General features: G+C 39.0%; 1 long non-coding RNA gene across 1 annotated transcript in view; it reads left to right on the top strand.

The window, feature by feature from the left end:
* Positions 1 to 23,312, top strand: part of LOC125641834 (uncharacterized) — a 63,828-nt gene extending 40,516 nt beyond the window's left edge. Inside the window, exons 2-4 of the long non-coding RNA XR_007358172.2 lie at positions 4,718 to 4,825; positions 21,135 to 21,203; positions 22,594 to 23,312. This is a non-coding gene — a long non-coding RNA (uncharacterized LOC125641834). The remainder of the gene's footprint in view (positions 1 to 4,717; positions 4,826 to 21,134; positions 21,204 to 22,593) is intronic.
* Positions 23,313 to 24,532: the final 1,220 nt, after the last annotated feature.

Raw genomic sequence — 24,532 nt, 5'->3', positions numbered from 1 at the left:
AGTGAATTTTGATCCCAGGATAACTTCCCTGTTTAAGGTCTACTATGCAACCGTCATTTTTGTACAATTTCTGATATTTTATTCATCATCTTGTGAGTTCAAAGAGAGAAAGAGGTAGTCAACTTCCTCAAGAATGACTTGAATATGTGTAGAACATATACTATTTTATTCTTAGCAAACCACATTGTATACAGTCTCTCAAATATCAAAATGTTATAGAATGAAAACAGTTGGGTTATGTTCTAGTGTGTTACTCCTGTTTAGATCTAGGTGAATAACTGATTTTTCAGTTTACTGGAAGCTCTGAAAATTTGAAAAAGAAATGTAATTCATCTGGAGGAGGAGAAGGAAGTGATTGTGGTGATGCTTCCTTTGTAATCTTTACCCCAGTGTTTAGGGCACTCGCTTGAGATGCGAGAGACTTGGGTTCAATTCCTTCCTCTGCCTGATGTAGAGTGGAGATTTGAATTTGGGTTTCCCATCTTTCATATGAGTGTTCTAGCCTCTAGGCTAGGCAATATTCTGGACCAGGTTTCTCTCAATCTCGCCTATGGACACTGTTCCACTGTGTATAATTAAATAGTAATTGCAGCAGGGACATTAATTTGGGTCTCCTACCTTCCAGATGACTGCCCTAACACCCAAAATGGAACACCTTTAATAAGAGACACGGAGGGAGACCATCCCAGACTATGCTACAGCCCAGGGATTAGGGCATTCTTTTGCAATGTGAAAAACACAAGTTTAAATACCTGCATCACATCATGCAGAAGGAATAATTAAACCCAATATTCCCACATTCCAGTGGAGTGCCTGTACCACTGGTTATATGGGAGGCAATGCCACTTGAAAAATTTCACCTAGCTCTACTTGTCATTGATATTGATAAAACTGATAGATTGGTATAATGCATGAAGGGTCAGAAGAAGACCAGCACAACATTTGAGTCTTCAAGGCTGGATTTAAATCGGACACAACAGCACATAGGCCTTACCTTGGTCTTTTGCATGGGGGTGAATTTCACGCAACAACATCAGAATATACCTTAATGTTGATTCAATGACATTTTTTACTGTAGATAATCCGCAGAAAGAGTTATTACCAGTATAAAATCACTAATACTACAAGACTCGTTTCAGAGTTAAGGCAAAAGTTGCAGTCTTAACTTACTTGGTTTTAGCTATTACTGTATGTACAGTGCACTAATTAACTGAGGAATGATTTTTTTGAGTTTAATTTTACAGGATGAGCTAATCTGTGTCATGACATTGTGACTACGTTATGCTGTGATACAACACACATCACTGAAAAAGATCACTACATTATGATGTAGAGTGATGAAGTTTCATAAAAGTCTCATACAATGTTATGGCATGGTGATATGTTGCTGGCCCAGTTTCAATTTAATGAAGTTAAAGTTGTTCTTCAAACTATTAAAATATTATTGTTGACACTGAGGTATGGCAGAAAATGAGATGTTGGATATTATTTTTCCCTGGAAAGGCAAAAAGCATATTATAGAAAGTTTAATTTGAGAGGCAGGCAGAATCACACCCACCATCCCTTTGGTGCTGATAACCTTCTGCTCTCTACTATTGAATATAAAGTTAACATTTAATGATACCAGAAGCAGCTGTTTCTGTTACTTCAGCTGCATGTCAACTCCTTTTCACTTTACTAAAAAGTTGTAAATTCTTTAAAAGGATAACACTGTCAGCTGCTATATTTGTATCACATAGTCAGTATTCATTGGCAAGGGAACCCTGATGTAACCTTTAAGTTGGTTGTATGCATCTTGGTACATCTTGTTACAAATAAAATGGAGATGTTTTTTTCATGAGTTATAGAAACTAAGGCAAGATCACAGGTCATGAAAAACTGATGCGAACGAAAAAGAGAATTTTGAGGGACTGTTCTGGAGAGTATTGTCAGCTGTCACCAGAATTATAACTCCCATTCGACCCTAGCTCAACTCACGCAATATTGAACTGTCTCTAAATGGTTTTAAACCTCAAACAAATTAATTACATATCACCACTGATTTCTAAGGGTCTAATATTAAGAACTTGCAAATATACAGATGAAGGATTTCCAACTCATTAAATTATGTTCTTGTTTGTGGCTAAAGATGACTCAAGGTTCTCTAGAAACATTTTGTTTCCTGATGGCGCACCAGTTTTAAGGAGGCTTAAATGTAAACAGTATTTTCAACCTAAATCCAAATTTGCTGTTGTATTAACTTGAAAATGAAGATATCTCATGGAAAAAGGGTCTCTTTGGTCTGCCTGCTGACCCTTCACTGAAGGATAGTTAGACTTTTATTTAAAAGTAGCGTATTCTGTCTAAGGACTGATCCTACAATGAAAGGCACACAGGGAGAATCCTTTGCCCAGTTACAGCCCCACTGAAATATATGGTCAAATAATCATTTCCTGACCGTAGGTATACAGTTTATTGAAATTATCCTGCACACAGAAATTTGCCTGCAGACATGTCATTGCATGATCGGGGCCTTATTGTCTGATACCCAGTAAGGAAACTGAAGTTGAGAAGAATGACAAAAATAATAGTAATGAAGAATTGCATTTTTTCCCTTCCTGGAATATTACAGAACAGTGCTTAAACTAACGCAGTCCAAAAAGTTCTCCTTTGCTTCAAGATACTTTAACTGGATTTGTTTCAGTCTGCTTTCCAAGCTCATCAAAAGAAAGAATACAGTCCTGGAATGCTTGCTTCCGTTGATGGCCATATATTTATATGTGATTGCAGTATTTTCTTATTCATGTACAACAAATGAATGCAAGGAGAACTGAAATATTTTCATTTAGTTTCATCTTCTGAGCAATGTAACTGTGAAGCAGGGAGGCTATCTGTTGTACAATTTATTGATCTTTTTTGTTGTCCCTCTTTTTTGTTGATTCAAAATGCTTTAAGTACATGAGACTTGCTAGCAGAAATTCAGTTTAAATTGTACACTAAAGGAAATTATTACTTGCCCATTGTTTCATCTAAGCAGAAATCTGAAAACAGCTACTTATGACCTGGCCTCTGAGTTCAGAAAGACATAAGCAAGCTTGCGAAATATTATATATATTTTAAAAAGTAATTTATCCACATTTTGCATATTCTCTGATTTGTGTATAGAGGATGAATATCTCTCGATGTACTCTTAGCTAAATTTAAGTGTTTAACCTTTACTTAACTGAAGTTATTGGCCCCTTGTATGTTTGTGGTTGACATCTTGCATGTGTACAATCCCCTTTAGAGTTAATGGGAGTGTGAGATATACACTCCCATTAACTCTAAAGGGGATTGTGCACACATACACATGAAGGGGGTGGGTATAGAATGCAATCTTGTCATCTCTATTTCTTTCAGTGTTTTACTTCTTGCCAAAAGGTAAGTTAATAAATAAAAAGAACAATGATACTTAATAAAGTGTTTTATTCCTGGGGGAATTCTGCACCAAAATATTAAAAATTCTGCGCACAATATTTTAAAATTCTGTGAATTCTATTTGTCACAATAACACTATATAATCATGCCAGTTTCAATTATTTTGGTAATTTATTTCAAAGTACCTGTCAACAAGTATGTCTGTAATCATAAAGACACACAAAAAAATTCCCCCAGGAGTAGAGGGTAAAGGAAACCCCTAAAACAACCCAGATCCTGTTTCTCTGCCCCCCCGGCCCAGACACTCACATCCTGCCCCTCCCAGAGTCCAGCTGCTGCCCCCTCCTCAGCCCAGACACTCACATCCCCTACCCTCCAGAGCCGAGGGAACCAGAGGGAGAAACAGCCTGATGCTGGCTTTAAAAATATGGTCTGAACCATATGTTGCAAACAAATAGATGTAGTTTAATTTATTAGTTATTTATATTAAACCATTTCACCATGGGCCACAGTAAATATATGCTCGACCCAACACTTGTATTCCTTGTATTTCTATCCCTACAAACAAGCAAGCTAAAAAGAAAATATATATTTCCTTCCACAGTCAAGAATGTTGCTTACTAAAGTTAATATTTTTGAGGGAGAATGCTACTGACTGGTTGCATAATAGGCATGGAACATGCTTTCATAACAACTACTGGACTGATTGCTTTTGGATACATAATATCAGAGGTCCAAAATACTCACCATGCTGCTATGAACTTTGAAAGAGTCCAAAAGCCTAAGGAATGTGTTACTTCTGGCTGAAATTCCCCCAGTGCAGAAGGGTCCATATGCCTTTTAAATTCCGTTAAGTCTGAGGAACAGATTTTGGTGTTACATACAGGCAATAATTATTTTCAGTAGGGAATAAGCAGCCCAGGTGAATTTTTAAGAAATAAAGATGCAAACCCTGTTTTCTTTTTCAGTGTCTTGTGTAGTCATTTACACCAGTGCAAAATGGGTGTAAAAATGTTAGCAAATCATAGTACTCCATCGGATCAGTAGTAGCATTTGATATATACTTTTCACTCACTTTGCAGTGTTATGAATGATTATAGGCCATTTTATACCATGAGCTGTTAAACAGAATTTCTCAAGGATTTCAGTGGAAACATCTGCTCAAGAACTAATGGTGCAATATTGAGTTAGGCACCAGTTGTGCCTAAAAATACCACCTCTGCCTTAGATTTTACATTCTCTCTACAATCTGTAATTACTTTTCAAACTAAAATCACAAATGCTTTATGGTCACAAGTCATCCTGCTTTATTAATTCTTAGATCTGAGCCTGTGCTGCACAAGGAGAGACACATCACTTCAAAGAACTCCAGCTGATACAAAGCCTGAAAATTTCGAAGGCATTACTCCTTTGAAGTCCTGCAAGACATGTATGTAACTGTGGTCATCTTCTTGTCTCTCTTTTAGGATATGATATTTGTAGCTCTCAGAAGGTCTGCTTACACATATAAGTAAAACTCTTGTGCTTTACAAAGCACATATCCTTAGACCTATGAAAAACTAATAGTTTAAAAATGGTATAAAAATCATCCAACAATAGTATGATTTTTCTAAATTTCCTATACCTATTTTCTTTCTTTAAATAAAACATGAGAAGTAGATCAGATGTCCTTTAACTTCTCAGTGCAGTGGGGTAAAAATATGAATAGCATTCTTTGCAGATGACACTAAATTGGGAGGAGAGGTAGATACGCTGGAGGGTAGGGATAGGATACAGAGGGACCTAGACAAATTAGAGGATTAGGCCAAAAAAAATCTGATGAGGTTCAACAAGGACAAGTACAGAGTCCTGCACTTAGGACTGTAAGTGTCTCACGCACCGCTACAGACTAGGGACTGAATGGCTAGGCAGCAGTTCTGCAGAGAAGGACCTAGGGGTTACAGTGGACGAGAAGCTGGATGTGAGTCAACAGTGTGCCGTTGTTGCCAAGAAGATCAATGGCATATTGGGCTGCATTAGTAGAAACATTGCCAGCAGATCGAGGGATGTGATTGTTCCCCTCTATTCGACATTGGTGTGGCCTCATCTGGAGTACTGCGTCCAGTTTTGGGCCCCACACTACAAGAAGGATGTTGACAAATTGGAGAGAGAGTCCAGTGGAGGGCAACAAAAATGATTAGGGGAGAGGGAACTGGGATTGTTTAGTCTGCGGAAGAGAAGAATGAGGAGGGATTTGATAGCTGCTTTCAACTACCTGAAAGGGGGTTCCAAAGAGGATGGCTCTAGACTGTTCTCAGTGGTACCAGATGACAGAATGAGGAGTAATGGTCTCAAATTGCAGTGGGGGAGGTTTAGGTTGGATATTAGGAAAAACTTTTTCACTAGGAGGATGGTGAAACACTGGAATGCATTACCTAGGGAGATGGTGGAATCTCCTTCCTTAGAAGTTTTTAAGGTCAGGCTTGACAAAGCCCTGGCTGGGATGATTTAGTTGGGGATTGGTCCTGCTTTGAGCAGGAGGTTGGACTAGATGACCTCCTAAGGTCCCTTCCAACCCTGATATTCTATGATTTTATTATAACTTTCACTTGTCTTCTCAAAAGCTGGGTGGAATCCTTTATCGGTGTCAGCACTTGGAGGTTTGTAACCACTGAAGATTTTTCCCCCTGTTGTCCCTTCACCCCCCAAATCTCCTCTCACACATGCACACACAGGAAAAAATACTTCTTCTCAAGGCAGAGTCTGGTAATGAATGACCGCTGTGGGGAGTCAACAGTATGGAGGGAAAATATGGTTTAAATTCAGGAGGACACTATGACTCAGTAAATCTAAGATTCAAAGTAATTATCCACTTTCACTAAGTGTTCTCATTTTTAATATCTATTTGGCAACAGTCATTAAATTAGGCAAAGAACTTTGAAGTAGGAATCTTATGAAATAGAACAGGGAGGGAAGGACAGGAATAGGATGCTGGATTTTGGGAATTAAGTGGGCTTTGGAGTTAGCTGCTTGCTCTTCTTTTTGCCTAGGATACAGGCTTCCAATTAATGACTGATGTCTTTGTCCTCATCCATGTTCTTAACTGCTCTGCTCCATTTTTTTTGTTTGACTCAGCCAGCTCAATGCAGGCAGGAATACAGAGGACTTGATCTGTGAAATTCCAGAAGACATCCAAAGGATCAAATGGGCTTTTGAAGTCTTCTGTTGTTTTGTTTCTTGAGAGAAATCATGGTGACCTTCCTGATGCAAATGAGGTATGAGTCATACCTCAATTTCATCTAAATTGCACTTCTCCTAAAAGAAAAAAAAACTCTCTCATGTGGGTCACAGCTTTCACAAATGTTTGGATACTACAGGCAGAGAAATGTAGTTATCCTGGAAACATTCATAAAGTAGTCATTCAGGAAATACGTCCTAAATGTAAGAACACTTGGACAATGGAACAGACTGCCTAGGGAGGTTGTGGAAGCTTTTTCACTGAAGGTTTTAAAAAGGAGGTTGGATTGCTATCCATCTTGGATGGATTAGACACAACAAATCCTGCATCTTGGCAGAGGATTTGACTAGAATGACCCTTGTTGTCCCTTCTAACCTCATGATTCTATAAAAGCATTAGGGCAAAGCTTCCAGCATACTTCTGGTGCAGAAAATAAAGAAGCTGATTTAATTTCTAAATTTGAATTCTCTAAATATGTATGTTTTAAAAGAGAAAAACAACCACTGTCCATGCAAGCCCTTCATGCATTTTCACTCCTCAACCAGTCTGATAGGATTACAAACTCTGCTAATACTCTACATCGTGGTGATGCTAAAGATATATATAAGCATGAAGGTGGGCATTTCTACATGTCATACATGCACTGTGAAAAAGCTGTAACCTTGAGCAATCAAATGGAAAGGAAAAAAAAGCCGGGGGTGGGGGAGAGAGAATGGAGGGAATAAAGAGTGAATTTTTGGACTCGGGCAGTGTAAACATTCATTATTCATCAGAAAAGAACACTAGTTGAAATCCAAGTGGAATTTATTGTTCACATTAAGTGTCAGAGCTACTTGAAGTTAATGTACGCTGATGAAAACCAGTCACATTTCCTCTCTTGGTTTTTAAAAGAACATTCCTTATGCTGCAGTTTTCTGTCTAGTTCTGATCCACCTTCAATGTTGATTCCCTGGGAGAAGCATAGTTTCCCTTCTTATACTCTGGATAAATTACAGATATATTGTAGACCTGCTCAAAGAGGCACAACTATGAGGTTCTTAAGGATAGCTTTCTTTCTTCATTATTCCCCTTTTGTATTTTTTACAGTCAAACATCTCATCATATTTAATAAAAACTGATAATTTGGGTAGTTCGCTAATAAAAGTGTTCTTCAGCTTGAAGGCATTATATTTCTCTCTGTTGGGCTCTTATGTAGACATTTTGGCTCAGATCTTCAAAGATATTTAGATTCCTAATTTACACTGAAATCAAGTTAGGGAGTTACGAGCCTACATATTTTTGATAATCTGGGCCTTTGAGCCTCATTTCTGCACTACATAAAGTCAGGTGTTCTAGTGTGCTCGTCTATACATTTGGATGCTAGCATAGCATTATACTCTGTTGTTCATGCAACAATATGCCAAACATTGTTCTTGGAGAGGTGTTTTATATCAGTATGACCCACTGTAATGTAAATACAATATACTGTGCTAGCCATATTGAAATGGACCACACAGTTTCCTTGTCATCCTCTTATGCTTCCATAGCTGAAATGGATGATGATGGCTAGAAAATTTCTTTCTCTCTGCCCAGCTCCCCCTTTTCAGAGATTGAAATGTCACCTTTTTTGTCCATTATCTCAGAGAAGAGAGATCCCAAGTTCTTTATTTAACCCAAAGCACACCCACCATGCCAGGCAGAAAAGATGAAATAATAAAAAATGAGTATTCCTTAATTAAATTACAAGGTGTCTACTTGACTTTCTGCTCCTCTGCTATAGGCCATGTGTGCCCTTGTCACAGCAAGTTCAACTGGATATCCATGAGGAGGAATAATTAGCAGATGTGCATCAAACACAAACATGAATAAAGATTTAGAAATTCAAAAATAGATTAAGTTAACAAAACTCATAAAGTTCTCTAACCATATGCCAGTAAGTTGTTACCTAAAATTTATTACAGATTTTTATCTTACATTTTGGATTCATATAACTGAGCTAATATTTAGGACAAGAAAGCCCTGGTGTCTTGCTTTCACATTTTAATTCAGACTTCTGGGGCCAGATCCTCAACTGGTGTAAACTGGTAACTATTGACTTCAGTAAAGCTATGCTGTCTTGCATCAGCTGAAGATCTTGCCCTGATTTATAAATCAGAACTATGTTTCCTTTAGTTTTATGTAGTTGTAATGCAAGAACTACTTAGTCAGGCTAGTGGAAACAATGGATATGACACTGGAGCTTGCATTAAAGCTGTTACACCTTAACTGTCCAGTTAACTCATGTCACTGCTCTATGGAAAGTTTGGCCTTTAGCTGGTGTTTAATGTCTCAGTTGCCAACATAAAAGTGTAGGCTATGTAACATAATGTGATATGAAATGTGTGTGAGAAAGAGATACAAGTTGACTACGTATTGTATGTAGCCCTCTGGAAGAACTATTTATATTATTACTATTTATATTAGCTATCCTGGAAACATTCATATTAACATAATATTAAAATATTAACTCAGGTAGCTTTCAACTCTCCCCAGCAAACTGCCAGTTGGTTTTATGTCTGAAGCAATTATAGCTATCCTTCCCCTTTCACTTCAGTCAGTTATCAGTTGTTTAGAACTGCCATTCCATCCATTTTTTCTGGCAGTTTCATTATTCTTCCCTTTACTCTTCTTGGTTCATTGTAATGCAGGGTGGTTTGGATACAGTTAGTACTTCTTCACAGGAATTATTTTGCCAAGTCCTTCCCAAGATTGGCGAATGGTCAAGAAACAAACAAGACAGTAGCAAACTTAATAATGTGGTTACTCTAAATATGTATCATTTGATCACCTTTTATGGGTATTGGAAGAACTATGTGGACATCAATGCTCCAGGAGAAAAGTCAGATAAACTATACTACTAGATATGTAGTGCTGTTATTCCTTCCTTTGAAATTTCATGATAGCTGCTCCCAGTTTATAGAAGATGTCCTGTTCTTGCATGTCATGTTCTTGCATGTTGAAGAAAAACTCTTTCCAAGGGACTATATTAAAAAAGGATTTTATCTATGTCCTTATGGTTAATGTTATCTCTTGTAATAGTCCTTGTTGCAAGTGACAGTCAAGGGCCATACCGAAAGCTTGACTTATTTTTAAATTGTTTTAACAGAGCAAGGAATGTCTTCTTCATCTTTCAAACTTCACCTCCTATAGGGAGCATAAGTTCACTCTCTTGGATACCTACTCTAGTGATCAGCAGTGCAGATGGCATGACACTTGCTCACAGGTTGGTCAGGTCTTTGCCTTGTCAAAGGTAATGGCCTGCACAGGGGTTTTGCAGCACTGCACAACCTCTTTCAGAGTTCCAAGAGAGATTGTGCTTCAGGGAAGGCACAATCCTTCAACAGGTTTAACAGCTTGCAGGAGGAATGCACCTGCTGCCTTGATGTTTGGGAGTGTGCAGCATATAAACTTCCAGCTCTGTAGGCTGGGGGCAGAAAGCAGGAGAACAGCTATGTGACAAGAGGTAAAGGCACTCTGGTATGTAAAGGGTTATTGGGTTCCTGCCTATTGCATAGCTGATATAGGTGGGGTTGTGAAAGGAGAGGGGAAGCTGGTACAATGGAGGCTTCCATAGGATAAGGCTGCCATCCTCTCAATTGACCAAAGCTGGAAAGGCCTCAGATGGTTATTGTCCAGTTGCTTGAGTTGATTTAGGATATGAAAGAAAGAAATGGGAAGTTACCTCTAACTAGAACTTCTATTTCTCTTTCCCAAGCTGGTGAGTCTACAGGGTGCATTTGGGATGATTTGTATCCCGAGGAGCATTGGAAGTGAGCAGTCCCTGCAGATCATTGACTGAAGGGAGAACACAAGGGAGAAAAACTCCTTGTACCCTCTTCCCTTCCCAGTCCAATTTACCCACACAGGGGCCAGAGCCAATAAGACAAAATTATTGCAGGGAAAGTTTTGCCTGAGTACACTGAGGTTTAAGTTCAGTGGGAATGGTGGGTGCTCAGACCCTCAGGATCAGGCCCTAATACTTGAAATTTCACTAACAAAAATAGAATATTTAATTTCCAGTTAGCTTAGACAAACAACAGGAACACAGAGGGGGGAAGTGTGCCAGATACATGTTACAGATATATGTCCCATAGCTGCCTATACTCAACTATAATACTTTTTCTACCTTGGAAAGGTTCCTGATTTGAATAATATCTCAGAAATTAAATGACTGGATTCATTATATTTAAAGGAAAACTATTTTAACCAAATATGAAGGGGAATGAGAAATCTGTTATGATTTGACTCTCTTGCATCAAAGCCCAAATTACAGCTTGTGTCAAAAGTGCAGGTTATGCAATTATATGTACAGTACAGGAAACAGAAGAGTAGGAGAGATAATAAGAATGAATCTTAGGACTTGACTTGAATCTGACAAGGGAATTAATTTGCTGGAAATCTGTAAGAAAGAATAGAGCTTGCCAAACATTTAATTTAAATAAAATGAAGAAAGACTGAATTGAAAGCTCTAAAGCAGCAATTACTACAGGACTTGCTGATTTAATTGTGTATGTAACCAGAATTAATGCTAACAAGTCATACTGGCCCTTTGGTACAGGCAAAGTGGGCGATGTAGCTATGGGAGAGACACAGATGTGAGCAGACCCTCAAGATGGTCTTGTATCAGGGGTGGTAGAGTTGCATAGACATATATGTTTTCACAAGAATCTCTTTTCCTATTAAGAAAATTAAAGAACTTGCTCCTCTATTGTCCTTAATTCTACTACCCCCTCATTGAGCTTTTATTTGTAATAGGATAGCACCTTGAGGTCTCAACAAAACTCTGTTTCTCTGTGTGCTAGGCCCAGTAGAGAGAGATAGCAAGAGGTTCCCTGCCTGAAGGAATGTACAGTGTAAATAAGACAGAAAACAAAGGAAGAAAAGAAATATTATTTTCATTTTACAGAAGGGAACTGAGGCAAAGGTCACAGGATGTCTGTGGGAGAACTAGAACTTGAACCCTCTTTCTCCTCAGTTATCTCCCTGTCTTTTCCTTTTTCCTTGAACCCTCTATTCTCTGTTATCCCTTCAGGACTTAATTTCTTCTGCCCTTCTATTTTTGCTGATGAATACTAGGTGTGCTTTCCTGTAATATTGATACTGCTTTCACCTTCCTCTTTTTCTGTGATGTGCTGGTACATGCCTCAACTGAAGACAGGGGTGCTGATATGTCAAACACAGCTTTCAATAACAATAGGCTAACAATAAATAACTGAAAAAAACAATGAGGAGTCCTTGTGGCACCTTAGAGACTAACAAATTTATTTGGGCATAAGCTTTCGTGGGCTAGAACCCACTTCATTGGATTCATGGAGTGAAAATACAGGAGCAGGTATAAATAAACGAAAGGGGGTTTGCTTTACCAAGTGCGAGGTCAGTCTAACAAGACAAATCAATTAACAAGGGAGGAAAAATAACTTTTGAAGTGGTGAGAGAGTGGCCTATTACAGCATAAGCTTTCGTGAGCTACAGCTCACTTCATCGGATACATCCGATGAAGTGAGCTGTAGCTCACGAAAGCTTATGCTCAAATAAATTGGTTAGTCTCTAAGATGCCACAAGTACTCCTTTTCTTTTTGTGAATACAGACTAACACGGCTGCTACTCTGAAACCTGGCCTATTACAGACAGTTGACAAGAAGGTGTGAGTAACAGTAGGGAGAAATTAATATTGGGGAAGTTAAATTTAAGTTTTGTAATGACCCAACCACTCTCAGTCTCTATTCAGACTGTCCAGTTTGGCCAATGTACATGGCAGAGGGGCATTGCTGGCACATGATGTCATATATCACATTGGTAGATGAGCAGGGGAATGAGCCCTTGATGGTGTGGCTGATGTGGTTAGGTCCTATGATGGTGTCTCTTGAATAGATATGTGGACAGAGTTGACACCGGGGTTTGTAGCAGGGTTTGGTTCCTCAGTTGGTGTTTTTGTTGTGTGGTGTGTAGTTGCTGCTGAGTTGGGGGGCTTCAGTTTGGGGGGCTGTTTGTAAGCAAGGACTGATCCCTCAGTCTCATAGACCTTCGTAGACAAGCCAGTCTCTACGGAAAAGAATAAATGGACACACATCTGACATCAGGAATCATAACATTCAAAAACCAGTAGGTGAACATTTCAATCTCTCTGGTCACTCAATAACAGACCTAAAAGTGGCAATTCTTCAACAAAAAAACTTCAAAAACAGACTCCAACGTGAAGCTGCAGAACTGGAATTAATTTGCAAACTGGATAGCATCAGATTAGGCCTGAATAGAGACTGGGAGTGGTTGGGTCATAAACTTAACTTGTCCAATACTAATTTCTCCCTACTGTTACTCACACCCAATGGCCTGTGGTGGGATATTAGATGGGGTGGGATCTGAGTTACCCAGGAAAGAATTTTCTGTAGTATCTGGCTGATGAATCTTGCCCATATGCTCAGGGTTTAGCTGATCGCCATATTTGGGGTCGGGAAGGAATTTTCTCTCAAGGTAGATTGGAAGAGGCCCTGGAGGTTTTTCGCCTTCCTCTGTAGCATGGGGCACGGGTCACATGCTGGAGGATTCTCTGCTCCTTGAAGTCTTTAAACTACGATTTGAGGACTTCAATAGCACAGATATAGGTGTGAGGTTTTTTGCAGGAGTGGTGGGTGAAATTCTGTGGCCTGCGTTGTGCAGGAGGTCGGACTGGATGATCATGGTGGTCCCTTCTGACCTAAATATCTATGAATCTATGGACCAGCTATTACAAACCATCCCAGTACAGTAACTGCTTTATTCTTTTAGTGTTTTGTTCAACATGTGAATTTACCAAAGGCTAAATTCCAACTCAACAAAAAGTGATTAGTATTAGGCATTAACATTCTATGATTTGAAATACGTGGGTGTAATTCTTATTTCACACAACTGATTTTAATGATGTTACACCTGAGTTACCCTAATGTTGATAAGATCAAAACGGAACCCGTTGTTTTTTAGTGTGCAAGGACACAAGAAGGACAAAAAACATCCTTTTGAAAAATAATTGTCAAGGATAAGTGCCTGATAGGTTGACTTGTACCAGAGTGTATTATAAGATGCATCACTTTTCACCTTGCCTTTTCTAATTGTCTCTCCTGTCTTTTTAGAAAATGTAAGTTAGAACTGAAACAGCTTGCAGGTTCAGAATTTTAAAATTCCCAACAGGAAGCCTTTCGACAAATAAATACAAATGCTTAATTACACTGGGAAGGGAACAGATATGATGTATTGCATGATATGTTTCATTGAGGTCGTGACTTACAAAATTCTTGTCATGATTACCACTTTGCGTAGGGGAATCTGTTGACACCTACTGCTAATGACTTGCATTTAATAACCTACAGCTTTGCTTCTTTATTGAAATAACTGTCAATATGTGAATAACTGTGGGTTACAGGTAGATGAATATTTGCTCTTTTGAGCCAGCGGAGCTGTGTTTCTTCTCCCCAGAAGATGTATGTTCCAGGCTTACTCATGTGGTTTCCTCATGGGTGCACTCCACTGCTGTTTCAGAGACATGCACTATGTTGCCTTATGTACCTTGAAACACTCAAACATACAATTTAGTCAGCTAGGCCCCATTTAAGCCCCCACAGCTCCAAACAAAGTCAATGGGAGCTTCAGGTGTTCAGCACCTCTGAAAATTAGTCCAAAGATATCTCTGATTTGATTCCCCAAAAACTGAGACCTCCTAAAATGAGAGACCACTTTTCCAAATGTTGACCTTAAGTTAATGTCTAGCTTTTAAGCAGATAGTATCAAAAAGGACAAGAACACTCTCTAAGTTCCAAATACTTTAATCCTTATTCAGCAGAGCTATTTTAGGTATATCCATCTTACTGTGCCAAGCAGAAGATTTATGCATTAAAATAGCTAAGTACAGTATTAAAACCTTAGGCATTGTCCGTCATCTATGATTCTTTTCTCTCTCTCTCTGCCTTCCACTCCCTTCTCAGGTGCTTGATAAATCCTGGTGCTGCTAATACTGTAAAATCTCCCAAATCCATCCCTTCCTCTCGTACTGCTGATAAAATTCTCCTCCATGCTTTGATTTTCTCTTGCCATGAGCACTGTAAATTCCTCTTTTATAGCTGATCCTGTCTGCTGTGTCTTCTCTTCAATCTATCCAAAATGACACAGCTAAAGCCTTCTACTGGTGCCAATGTGCTGATGGCGTTGCCCTTTCCTCCTGGAATCCCATCAGATCCTTTCACTGGCTTCCAGTTTCTTACTGCATCAAATAATTTATTGTCACAGCCCAACATAATCTTGACCTCACCTGTATTTAATCTCCCCATTCAGTTCTTCCTATTCTTCTCTACTTATTCTAATGCTTTTTTCTTTGTGTCCTTTTACTACTCCAAGCTAGACTTTGGGCCTGCAAAGCACACAACCTATGATCTACTTGATCTGGGATAGTAAACAGGGGTCTGTCTCTGAAGCAAGAGACTAGGGGGCACTAAAGCTCCACACCCAGCATCCAAAAATGCTAAGACTGGCTTTGGCTTCATTGCCATTTTCTACTTTGTGCTTGTTTTCTTTCACACTGCCTCTGACGCTTAGAACAGCCTCCTGCTTCGAGTAGTGTTTGTCTATTCTCTTTTAAGTTCCTCCTTAACACCACTCATTTCTGTGCTGTTTTTCTCCAGATTGCCTCTGTGGCATAAATATTCAAAAGGCTGCCCCACGTTTAAGATGCATAACTCTGTATAACTGCAGAAGGTTATTTAGCTTGTGAAAATAAGAAAATACCATTTGGCCTTTCCAGTCTGAAAGAACAGATGACAGATGGAGAGAGACAGTAATTGGTGGGGCTGTTTAATACTAAATGATGTAGCATGAAATAAATATCCCCTGCTCTGGATCAGAAGCTTTTTAAACAGAGGGTGTGTGCCATATTATGTGGCTGTTTCTTAACAAAATCCTAAATCAGGAGAAACTCATCTGGATTTGGGTTCAGTTGTAAACATAAAACACAGACCAGGTTCGCTGAAAGGTTCAAAAGTTTGCAGCTAACCTGGGCTGATTTTTCAGGTGAAACTCAAGCCATTTATTGTTTTCGGTAGAAAACATGATGAGAGAAGTAATGTAAATGGGAATACAGACCTTATATACATTTTAATTATTTTTCTTTTTAAAATAGGTTTCATCTTGGTAAGTTTTAAATGAGCTTTTCTCTGTCAACATGAAGAACCCAGAAGAGAGAAACTTTCTGAGTTTTAACCAAGTTCCCAGATAGAAATATGGCTGTAAATTGTTGTGTTTGTGAGCAGACCAACAACATTGGTCATAAGATGTCCATGTTTATTTTTAATTTGGGTGGTGGATGAATGTTGAGTTGCTGGTTGTTGCATCTCCAAGACTAATCACTTTGGGGAAAAGAGGTCAACACACCAGCAACCAGACCACTCCAGCCTTTGTCCTGTCTTCATGCACCCGAAGAAGATCTGCTAGCAAGAGTTTCTGTGCCAGCAACATCATCTGCTTCCTTGATTGCAGTTCCAGCTCCTATTCCATAAGAGTCTAGAAAATTGAGAGCTGAAGAAGTTTGAAGCCGCCCTCTAACCTCAAAGATCTATTTTTTCCCTTTTTACTGGTTTTGTTTTTATTAGCTGAGGGACAGCCTTTTTATATTCTTTGAGATATGAGAGTATGGTTGTGTGTAGGCATGTCTGTCTATAAAGTCCACACTGGGAACATGCCACACACAGAAAATGATCTAGGTTTTACCTGGCTTAAGTGTTGTCTCATTAAAAAAATCATTACTGTGTGTTCTGTATTTAAACCCTTATTTATATTAATATTGGTACATAGGAGTTGTCAAACTTCCGCTTGAGAAAAAAAGGTTCTATTAGTCTGTCCCTTATCTGCTGGGTAGGGAAGCAAGGGTTTAGACCTCATGCAACAATTGAAATCAAAGGAACAAGCTTTATAATTGGCACTAAGGTTATGGTTCAGACACTGGATCATTTGGTTTCAGTATTAAGATATTTTACCAGCTCCCAGTTATAGCTTTGACTGACTTTGGTAAACTTCTTTAGTTGGGATTTATAATCAGATGGACAGCAACCTCCTTAGATCTCTTCTTCAGAATTATAAGAGTTGATTATCTGTTGTATTAACCTAGTGATTTAACCAATCTGATAATTTAATCTAATATTGAGACTATCTTGTTGATTTGACCTTGATTTGATAGTTGTATTGCTGAATTCTTAGTTTAGTAGCATTAATAATAGCTTAGCTTTGGAGAAATATTTTCTCAAATTTATTTTTGTTGAGTAGTTTTAATAAAATGTATAAAGCTGATATTGAGTCACATTTCTTCCAATAAGCAACATGGGTCCAGAACCTTTGGGAACATGGGTGGATATCAGACATTAACCTAAAAGCCTGACCAACTCCCCGGTAATTAACTTTTGGTTCTCATTGCATCTTAAGGCCCGTATGAACTGGGGATAATTGTGCTAATGTAGCTAATGTTGCAGCAGTGTAAAAAGGGGCTTGTACGGATGCAACTAACCTCTGTTTGAAACCAGTGCAAGGGCGATGTTGTACATTTGTACAAGTATATCTGCAGAATACAGTCAGGCATTTAAGTCTACAGTCAATTTCTAACTGGAATCAGGCAACTCTTGGTGACTCTGGCAATGTTTTGCTTTTAGTATTTCAGTTCATGTGAACCTGAAACTCCAAGTGAAGGCAAAGGAGTGCAGACACAAAACTGAGAACAGATTGTCAGGAAGAACTGGAAGCCAAAACTATTGTGTTGAGCACAGCTATGCCTACACCTACAACACATCAAATTTGATTTAGAGAGTTGTCTCTCCAATTGATATTAATCGCAATTACATGCACAAAATTTGAATGCAGAATAATAAACCCCTAGGAAGGAAAGAAAGCAAGCATGTGGAGTATTCTTAAGGCAACACATCTATTCTAACGGGATTAAAAAGCTACACAGATTCATTGAAAAATATTTTTAAGAACTGCACCAGGTTTAACTTTAAAAATTTAGGAGCAAAAATCCCTGGATTAGGGGATAACATCCTCTCAAGAAAGAAGGCTGTCACAGCCTATCCACAGCATTTTTATCCTCCTCAGAATACTCTCCCTGCATGCTCTCCCTTTTCTTTTTCTTGTTAGTAAGTTAGTGGATCTCGGGAACAAGAGAAGATTGAAAGAAGCTGTCAGGAAAGGCAAAACAGATCAGTAATTTAGACTTCTTACTTTCATGTCTTTTCAAACCTTCTGCAGTAAATAGTTGAGCTGGCTGGAAAACAGAAATTGCCTCTGAGGAAAATTTTGATTTTTGAGTTAATTTTTGTTCTGAACCAGGGCAAAGCATCAAATCCATGATTTTTTTTTGTAGGAAGGGATTTCAAGAAAATTCCATTTCAGGAGAGCCCAAATGGATTTTTTTTTTTTTTTTGCCTTCCCAGATGCTCCCCTCAAAGGCCCTTGTCAATTTTACTTTTCACCTGCAGATAAAATTGACAAGAGCCTTCCAGACCAGCCACTAGAGAGGCAGAGACCTGGGGTGTTCAGCATCTCTGGCCCCAGAGCTTGGAGGGAAGATGGGGAAGCTTAGTGCTATGTCTCTCTGTCTCTGGCTAAGCAGTCCAGCTCTCTGATTCCAGCCCTGTAGCTAGGAGCGAAGTGGAGTGGCTGAGGGCAGTCAGCCTTGCCTGCCTACATGGAAGGCTCAAGTCAATTTCACTTTCTGCCATAGCAAGAGTCTCCCAGGCAGGCAGACAGGTACCTGTCATTTTAATTTTCTTGACGGAAAAACATTTTTCCCCCCCAAAACTGAAATTTTCCTGTGGAAAATTTTGAATTTGCAAACAGGGGTGAGAAAATCATTGACAGGAAGTTTCCAAGCAGTTCTAGTAAATAAGCGTATTTGCCTTCTATGTTTCTTTGACATAGATACCACACTGAACTAGCTTTTGAGCCAGAGGCTTGTAAAGATTTATTTTAAAAAAAGGCCATGGGGATTGGTGGGTTTAAATGATAATTTCTTGCCCAAAGACCAGGTATGTGAGGGAACGGAAGTAGCTAGCTTTAGATTGAATCAAAAAGCTACAGTCCGTGACTGACCCTTTAGACTAGTGGTGGGCAACCTGCAGCCCGCAGGCCTCATGCGGCCCGTCAGGATAATCCACTGGCGGGCGCCAGACAGTTTGTTTACATTTGCGGTTTGCCGTTCCCAGCCAATGGGAGCTGCGGGAAGTGGCGTGGGATCAGGATCAGATGTATATTAACAACATAACAATGCACCCACTCTTCCTCCTCAGAACACCTGTTCCAAACAATAGCACATTTCACTTATGCGATCTTGTGTGATGAGACAGCATTTCCTTACAGATCTATCTATATTGGCAAAATGTCTTTACCTTTGAAATAGCAAACTGCAAAGCACAAAAGTGTGATACACATAGGTGACTTCTTCCCATCACCCCGTGTTAATCATTTTACGCATTGTTTGCACTCTTTGAGCTTGGGTTACTGAGTAAATGATGAGACCTGCAGACTTGCCAACCTCAGGAGATCAAAAATTATGAGTCAGACCCTCCAAAATAATGGCTGGCTAAAAATTCATGAGATTAAAAAAAATGAAACAATATCATATTTCTTAGTCTGTCTCTTGACTTTTTAACTCTTCTCTACTCCTCTGCCCATGTGTGTGATAATTTCACACTAAATTACAACTTTAAAGGACCATTTTTAATGCACACAAAAATGCAAGCCTCTCCTTGGCTGCTCAGATGGAGATTCCACTTACCCTCTCTTCACACCTGGGATAGGGGAACAGCCATCCTTTTCCTAGTACTCTCCTGACCCAGAAGCTACAGTTTTCTGAGTCCTGCTACCCCAGGACTTTTCTGCCTTGGAACCAACAGTTCTCTAATCCTCCACTCCCTGCCTCCTGCTGCCTCAGGACACTCTGTCTTCTCTAGGGTCATAGATGAGGCAGGGCTCAATGGAAGGACAGGTCCATGTCTTTAGCCCTGGTTTATTTTCAAAAAGTGTTTTCTGCCTACTTCTAGCTCTCGAGAGTAATGCACTGATGAAAGAGGACTATCAATCATAATATCTACCAATGTGTCTAGTACCTTGTGGAATCTAGCACCTTGTGGAATCTAGCCAGCTGTTGGTAGTAATGCACTGGTAAGATTTAGAAAATTTCTGCTGATGTACTAGATAAGTCAGATCAACTGTATGTGTGGTAATAAAAAGGGTGATGAACTAAGGAACTCAAGGAAAATTTCAGCTATATTTTCAGGGTGTCAACTCAGCAAATCTGCTTAGGCAGTGACATGCTATAACAAACTTTAAATGTCAAAATGATCTACTAATGCATCTAGTGCATTAACTTATTAGTGGAATCAACCAGAAATTCTGAAGTCCTACCTTTATCATTTATTCCCTTGGAAAGAAAGCAATAGGATTATCCTTGATTACTATTCGTATTGTTTATCTGAGTTGTAGGAGAACTCAAAAGCCTGAACAGGATCAGGGCCGCATAGGAATGTGGTTTAGTGGTATGGGCTCTGGCCAGGGACTCAGAAGATATGAGATCCGCTGACCAGCTTTGTGACCTTGGGCAAGTCTTTGCATCTCTGGTTCACCTTCCATCCTTTGCATGTCTTATTTATTAAGATAGTAAGTCCTTGCCCCCAAAAGCTTATAATGTGCCTGTACAGCACAACGGGGCGCTGATGTTGTTGGGGCCTCTAAGTGCTGCTGCATACAGAAAATAATTGTGATAGATACTGTCCAAACATGAACCCTTCCATGAAAAGCTTACCATCTAGGAAGGCAAGCAACATATGAATGGTGGAGAAAGGGGATACTGTAATCCATGGTACAGGTGGAGGCCCTGGAACCAGTACAATCAAAGTATGTGCAGATACAATCAAGCTGTGTATCTATGTGTATATTTATATACATTTAAAAACATGCATATCAACGATATTTGGCTGCCACTCAACCAGTCCTATCTTGAACTGGCATCCTATCAGTGTCTTGGAAAAAGTGACTGAAAATAATGGAGAGTTCTTCAGAACTTATGGTATAATACAAATCAGAATATTTACCCAGGGAAACTTTATGTAATTACCATGTAATTAAAGAGGGACATAGTATAACTCATGTCATGCCATCAGTTTTGGAGGACTCTTCATATGTAATGAGTGAAATCCAGGACTGTTTGAAGTCAATGTGAGCTTTGCCATTGTGTCGTGAAGTTTGAAGGAGAATTCCCCATTGTTTTCAATCACTCTTCTGAAAACACAGTGTTTCATGCCAGGCATCATGATAGGAGTGGTTGGGAGGCATCAGGATATAGCTGATGTTTTTGGTTTTTTTAAGGTACATGTAGAATAAAAAGTAACCAAACATTTTAGAAGGGTTGAGTTCAAGAAAAAGGCAGCTTTGGAGTGTTTAGTTTTCTGAATCAAGCAAATCACTGCCTATATCATTATTGTTTGTTTTTCTATTACAGGAACCAGAAAGCAATGAACTGTGAACAACTGAGAATAATGGAGAGTTCCGCTTCAAAACTGAGAGCAGGGTATGGCCCTCTAATTACAGTTATTTCTGTTTTTTTAAAGAGATTAGTAATAATACATTGCATTTCTGAGGCATTTTTCATTTAAGTATCTCAAGGAACATCATAAGCCTTAATTAATTAAATTCCCCAATTCTCCCATGCTCCCAGAAAATAAGCATTATGATCTTTCATACAGGCATATGTGAACCTGAGACCTTGCCAAAGGCATACACTGATTCCGCATCACTGTCTCAGTGGCAGAGGTTGGAGTAGATTTCAGGAGTTCTGTCTACTAGTCCCCTGCTCCAACCATCAGACAGCAGCTCCTCAATCTATCTGTGTTCTCATATGGCAGCTGTTAACACAGGAATTTATCCTCAGAATGCTGCGTAGAGTATCCTCTGCACATTAAAGATGGGGAGTTGAGGCAGAGAGAGGATAAAGCGCCTGGCGTAGAACAGGGCTGGAATCTGAATCCAGAGTTCCTGAGTCCAAGTCCAGTGCTTTAACCCAGTGCTTAATTTGTAATGAAAGAGGTGCTGGGGCTCAAGCAATATTTTATTTTTATAGCTGACATGGCAAGCCCAGAGGTGCCAGGGCTATGTACTGCCAAGTCTAGAGGTGCCCTGGCTCAGCCCTGGCACAAAGTAAGTACTGCTTTAACCACAGGGCCATATTTATTTCCATTGACAACGCTTAACTGGAAATAATATTTAGACCCCAAACTAGAAGTACTTTGTAGGACACTGTCAATACAACGATATTGTTTTACTAGCTTTAATTATATTTTTGCTCTTTGACACTTGAGTATGTTTTTCCTTTCTACTAATTTTGTCCTTTCCCTGCTTGGTAGCTTTGTTTTCCCCCATGTTTTCAATGGATTTGGAGCAAGCATGATGGGTTTTCTTAACCCCCAAAATCTGCAACTTAGGAAAAAAAATAGAAATAGGGAAATAGGGAAAAAAGTCCTATTATACTTGATTTCTTGTCACATCTTAGTTTTTCATAGCTGTCTAGTCAGTGCTGTTAGCTGAACTCTGAACAGTGCCCATTAGTTAACTATGTTAGTAGAAGTAATGATTATTGGGCCCTATGTTACAAGGAGGGGAGCCAAGTTACATTAAGAGCCAGATCTTCTGGTTTTACTTGGCTTTTCCACATGGGAAACTTCTATTGAGTTCAGAGAGGATGCCAGTGACAATGTATTTCAGATGTTGATGGATAGTATACCAGTCACCTTGATCCTCTTGAGCACACCAGTCCTGCTCCCATGTAATAGAGCTAAATCCTGACTCCCACTGAAGTCAGACACCAGAGACTCGATAAGAATAAGAAACTGTTAGTGAGAATGCTAGTACCCCAGAAACAGACTGGATGGGTATTAAACTTCTGTCTTTATGCTTCTACCCAGTAAACTCAAACTGATACACACAGATGGACCTTTGATTCTCTGCAGTGCCCCTTGGTACTCCACGGACTAGGCCCAAGCATAAGGATCTACTGATGTGGCTGAGGTTGCAGAATCAGGGCCTGAATATTTTTTGCATGTGGCTGCCCAGCTGAAGAAAGTACAAGCTATCGTAGCGAATCTGTATAATGTATATTTATTAAAACATTGAACACAACAAACACTGGCAATGAAAATTACATGCTCTTTATAAACATTTTTATTTTAAACTAGATTTTGTGTGGTGCTGCTGCAGGAGCAGCAGCTACAACATAATCAGCCTGGTAATAAGAGAAGAAAGTCATTTCTTACAATGATCCGAGAGCCCTTTGTTAATGTCAAGGATAATTTGGGCTGACTGATTTGATTGCTGCTCTTTTACTGCAAGAGATCTCAATAAATGAAACTGCTTGCATGGATAATTTAGGCTTATATGGTTGCCAGCAAGCTAATGATGCAAACACAGCTGAAATAAAATTTTCATTTTGTACTGATGGTTTAAAAACACACACACACACACACACACACAGACACACACCCACACACATATCAAAAACAGGAAAAAAAAAAGCACTTAAACACCTGCCATATGGACTACGTCAGAACAATGAATGGTAATCTGCTGCTCTCTGAGTGGAAAGTGGTTTATGTGACACAGTTCGGCCAATGGTTTATGTGACACAGTTCGGCCACAGTGGTTATGAGACACAGTTCAGCCAATCACCTTGTTTGAATAGTAGAACATTACTTTCTATTGTTGTATTTAACAGGTATATTTAGAGCAGAACACTACCCTTCAATAGTACTTCCAGTTTACACACTGCTAAAGGGGCAGCACCTTCAATGTTTTTAAAGTTAGGTATTTTTTTTAGGTAGAATAATTATATATATACACAATATATATAAAATCTCCATGGATACTTTAACATAAACACTCATCAGTGTCTCCCTGCAGATTTGAGTAGATTCATTGAGGAGAACTACTCACATATAGATTGCAGTTCTTTTGATCTCACACAAATTGTTGATGGGATGATAGTGTGATTTGAAGAATCACATTGCACATATTAATATATAGCACATGTACTTCTACAAGGGGTTCTGCAACAAAACCAGAGATATAATCTGTTTCTCAACTACTGTACCTGATTATTTCACAGGCCTTGGAAAAAGAAGTCTTCTTATACTTGGCTCCTAAAATGCTGTAGAGACAATTCATCATTTGATTCTAGGTCAGCCTGTTCCTTACTTCTTGTCATTTCTTCCTGATTCCTTGTCATTATTTTTACAATTTTTTCATGTAAATCCATTAGCGCTTGCCAACTGTAAGCAATTTTTCAGATTACTTGGGCTCAAAGCAAAATCTTTTACAATAAATTGTCTTTTGCACGATTATTTCAAAAGTTCTGTCGGTGATCAATTTTCTTCAGTTCTTCAGGTGTTTTTGGCTGAAGACCTGCGGCTACTTCAGGCAGAGAAATGTACTTCATTGTGAACAGATACCTTACATCATTAGAGATTGGGGGAAGCAGAGGTATATCAATTGGTTGTCTGCATTTAGCTGTGAATGATATAATGCTACCTTTAGCTAATTACAGTATTCAGCAAAGAAAATGCTAAACTTCTGAGCGGATCCACAATGTTATCCTCACTCTTCTTTACTGTGCTTCATCTTATTTTAATCTTATTATAGTGCTACCAATTATTGTACTATCCTACAGTGCTGCCTCTCATAATGGACTAAACTCTTCTCTGGCATAACTCCACTGAAATCTTTAGTGGAGTTACATCAGGGACTAATTTAACCCAGTTCTTCACATGATAGAGTGGTACATATTTAAAGGAAAGAGAATGAGATCTCTGTGTGTGTGTGTGTGTGTTTGTATAATATACACATACAGAT

The sequence above is a fragment of the Caretta caretta genome, chromosome 8, assembly GCF_965140235.1.
Source record: "Caretta caretta isolate rCarCar2 chromosome 8, rCarCar1.hap1, whole genome shotgun sequence".
Classification (NCBI taxonomy): domain Eukaryota; kingdom Metazoa; phylum Chordata; order Testudines; family Cheloniidae; genus Caretta; species Caretta caretta.
Note: the sequence above shows the minus strand (reverse complement) of the source record. Positions and strands in the feature narration are given on the sequence as shown.